The sequence below is a fragment of the Chlorocebus sabaeus genome, chromosome X (assembly GCF_047675955.1).
Source record: "Chlorocebus sabaeus isolate Y175 chromosome X, mChlSab1.0.hap1, whole genome shotgun sequence".
NCBI classification, from domain to species: domain Eukaryota; kingdom Metazoa; phylum Chordata; class Mammalia; order Primates; family Cercopithecidae; genus Chlorocebus; species Chlorocebus sabaeus.
The window spans coordinates 32241185-32245585 of record NC_132933.1 but is presented as its reverse complement, the minus strand read 5'-3'; the positions used below and the strand labels follow the sequence as shown (position 1 = coordinate 32245585).

General features: G+C 34.9%; 1 non-coding gene across 1 annotated transcript; it reads right to left on the bottom strand.

Annotated features, from left to right (window-relative positions):
• Window positions 1-570: 570 nt before the first annotated feature.
• LOC119621000 (U7 small nuclear RNA) lies at window positions 571-632 on the bottom strand. Its single transcript, XR_005237539.1, has one exon. It is a non-coding gene; the product is annotated as a U7 small nuclear RNA (small nuclear RNA).
• Between the last annotated feature and the right edge of the window lie 3769 nt (window positions 633-4401).

Below are 4401 nucleotides of genomic sequence, written 5' to 3'. Positions count from 1 at the left end.
AAGTAGTTTGAACATATATTTGCTATATGTATATGTCTCAAATATTAGTATTTTTTTCTTTTTAAAGATATAACTCACATAGCATAAAATTTACGCTTTTAAAATTTATAATTTAGTGGTTTTAAAAAGAACTGCATAGTTCTAATTCTGGAACACTTTTCATTAGCACAAAAATGAACCCTTGTACTTATCATCACTCTCCCCAGTTATCTTCTCTCCCTCACCCCTCATAGGGATTTAATTTCATCTGTAGATCACTTAAGGAGCATTGTCATTTTATGAATGTTATCAGTCTTCCACTTTATGAACAGTAGATGTCTTTCCATTTATATAGATGTTCTTTTATTTCTTTTTACTATATTTTGTAATATTCAGTATATAAGTTTTACAATTTCTTTGTTAACATATTCCTAAGTATTTTATTCCTTTTGATGCTATTGTAAATGAAATTGTGTTCTAAATTTTCTTTTCAGATTGTTCTTTTCTCGTGTATCAAAATAAAATTTACTATTTTGCTTTTGTGTTCTGAAATTTTGGTAAACTCATGTGTGTATGTATGTGTGTATTTTCATGAGTTTTCTGGTAAAAACCTGAAAACCAGCTAGACAAATTCTAAAAGAGTTGTAACATGTACTTGTATATTATTAATTCTAATAGCTTCCTTGTGAATTCCTAGGATTTTCCTGATAAAAGGTTATATCATGTACAGATACAGATAGTTTTATTTCTTCCTTTCTAATTTCTATACCTATTTTTTATTTTATGTTTTTGGTTTTTAATACCATTCTTTATTTTCTTTCCAACAATTTTTGTTTGTTTGTTTGTTTTTGTTTTTGAGACAGAGAGTTGCTCTGTCACCAGGCTGGAGTGCAATGGCACAATCTCATCTTGGCTTACTGCAACTTCCACCTCCCGGGTTTAAGCAATTCTCCTGTCTCAGCCTTCCAAGTAGCTGGAACTACAGGCATGCGCCATAACACTCAGCTAATTTTCGTATTTTTAGTAGAATCGGGATTTCACCATGTTGGCCAGGATGGTCTCGATCTCTTGGCCTTGTGATCCACCTGCCTTGGCCTCCCAAAGTGCTGGGATTACAGGTGTGAGCTACCATACCCGACCCTCCAACTCTTATTTTACTTCCAGGGAGTACATGTGCAGGTTTGTTACATGGGTAAATTACATGTCGTGGGGTTAGCTATACAGATTGTTTTGTTATGCAGGGAGTGAGCATAGTGCCTGATAGGTTGTTTGTTGATCCTAACCCTCATTCCACTATCCACCCATAACTAGGCCCCAGTGTCTGTAGTTCCTTTCTTTGTGTCCATGTGTATAAAAGGTTTGGCTCCCACTTATAAGTGAGAACATGCAGTACTTGGATTTCTGTTTCTGTGTTAATTTGCTTAGTATGAAATGGTCTCCAGCTCCATTCATGTTACTGCAAAGGGCATGATTTCACTTTGTTTTATGGCTGCATAGTGTTCCATGGTATACATATACATTCACTGGTGGACATCTAGGTTGATTCCACCTGTTTTCTATTGTGAATAGTGCTGTTATTAACGTACAAGTGCATGTGTCTTTATGGTAGAACAATGTATATTCATTTGAATATATACCCAATAATGGGATTATTGGTTGAATTGTAGTTCTGTTTTAAGTTCTTTCAGAAATTTTCAAACTTTTGTACACAATGCCTAAACTAATTTACATTCCCACTAGCGATATATAAGCATTCCCCTTTCTTTGCAACTTCACCAGCATCTGTAATTTTTTGACGTTTTAATAATAGCCATTCTGACTGGTGTGAAAGAGTATCTCTTTGTGGTTTTGATTTGCATTTATCTAATGATTAGTGATATTGAGAATTTCTTCATATGCTTGTTGGTTATGTGTATGTCTTCTTTTGAAAAGTGCCTGTTCATTTCCTGTGCCCATTTTTAAATGGAGTTGTTTGTATTTTGCTTGTTAATTTGTTTATATTCCTAATAGATGTTTGATATTAGATCTTTGACAGATGCATAGTTTGCAAATATTTTCTGTCATTCTATAAGTTGTCTGTTTATTCTGTTGATAGTTTCTTTAGCTGTACTGAGGCTCTTTAGTTTAATGAGGTCCCACTTGTCAATTTTTGTTTTTGTTCCAATTGCTTTTGGAGTTTTTTCAATGAAATCATTTCCAGGGCTTATGTACCAAATGGTATTTCCTAGGCTTGTTTCCTAGAGGTTTTAGAGTTTTAGTTTTTACAATTAACTCATTAATCCATCTTGAGTTGATTTTTTTTGTATATGGTGTAATGAAGGAGTCCAGTTTCAATATTCTGTATATGGCTAGTGAGCTATCCCACCACATTTATTGAACAGGGTGCCCTTTCTCCATTTCTCATTACTGTTGACTTTGTCAAAGATTCAATGTTTATAGGTGTGCAGCTTTATTTGTGGGTGCTCTACTCTGTTCCATTGGTCTATGTGTCTTTTATTTGTACCAGTAGCATGCTGTTTTGGTTACTGTAGCCTTGTAGTATAGTTTGAAGTCAGGTAATGTGATGCCTCTGACTGTTCTTTTTGCATAGAATTGCCTTGGCTATTCAGGCTGTTTTTTGGTTTCATAAGAATTTTAGAGTAGTTTTTTTTTTCTAATTCTGTGAAAAATGTCATTAGTAGTTTGATACAGATAGCATTGAATCTGCAAATTACTTTGGGGAGTATGGCCATTTTAACAATATTGATTCTTTCTGTCTATTAGCATGGAATGTTTGTCCACTTGTTTCTATTGTTTGTGATTTCTTTCACCAGTAGTTTGTAATTTAGTCCAATATCTTTGTAGTACATCGATGCAAACATCTTAAAAAAAAAAACCGCAAAAGCAAATCCAAGAGCACATCGAAAAGCTAATCTACCATGGTCATGTAGGCTTTATTCCTGGGATGTAATATTTGTTCTACATATGCAAATCAGTAAATGTGATTCATCAAATAAACAGAACAAAAAACAAAAACTACATGATCATCTCGATTGACACAGAAAAGGCTTTTGATAAAATTCAATATTCTTCCATGTTAAAAACCCTCAACAAACTAGTCATCAAAGGAACATACCTCAAAATAATAAAAACAATGTATGACAAATCCATGCCAACATCAATTTGAATGGACAAAAGCTGGAAACTTTCCCATTGAGAACTGGAATAAGAGAAGGATGCACATTCTCACCACTCCTATTCAACATAGTACTGGAGGTCCTAGCCAGAGTAATCAGGAAAGAGAAATAAATGAAGGGCATCCAAATAGGAAGAGAGGAAGTCAGGCTATCTCTCTTGGCAGACAATATGATTTTATACCCAGCAAATCCCATAGTCTCTACACAAAGGCTCCTGGATTTGATAAACATCTTCAGCAAAGATTCAGCATACAAAATCAATGTGTAAAAATTAGTCACATTTCTTTTTTTAGAAAAATTTTATTTTAATTTCTGGGATACACGTACAAGACGTGCAGGTTTGTTACACAGGTAAATGTGTGCCATGGTGGTTTGTTGCACCTATCAACCCATCACCTAGGTATTAAGCTCAGCATGCATTAGCCATTTATCCTGATGTTCTTCCTCCCTTTGACCCCCATAGGCCCTGGTGTGTGTTGTTTCCCTCCCTGTGTCCATGTGTTCTCATTGTTCAGCCCCGACTTATGTGTGAGAACATGCAGTGTTTGGTTTTGTGTTCCTGTGTTAGTTTGCTAAGGATAATGGCTTCCAGCTTCATCCATGTTCCTGCAAAGGAGATGATCTTGTTCCTTTTTATGGCTGCATAGTATTCCATGGTGCATATGTACCACATTTTTTAAAAATTCAGTCTATCATTGATGAGCATTTGGGTTGATTCCGTGTCCATTCTGACTGGCATGAGATGGTATCTCATTGTGGCTTTGATTTGCATTTCTCTAATGACCAGTGATGTTGGTTTTCTTTTCATATGTTTGTTGGTCACATAAATGTCTTCTTTTGAGAAGTGTCTGTTCATGTCTGTTGCCCACTTTTTGATTGGGTCATTTGATTTTTGTTATAAATTTGTTTAAGTTCCTCGTAGATTCTGGATATTAGACTTTTTTCAGATAGACAGATTGCAAAAATTTTCTTTCATTCCGTAGGTTGTCCGTTCACTCTGATGATAGTTTCTTTTGCTGTGCAGAAGCTCTTTAGTTTAATTACGTTCCATTCGTCCATTTTTGCTTTTGTTGCAATCAGTTTTGGCATCTTCGTCATAAAATTTTTTCCTGTGCCTATGTCCTAAATGGTATTGCCTAGATACCCTCTTCCAGGGTTTTTATCCTTCTGGGTTTTACACTTATGTCTTTAGTCTATCTTGAGTTAATTTTTGTATAGGGTATAGGGAAAAGGTCCAGTTTCAATT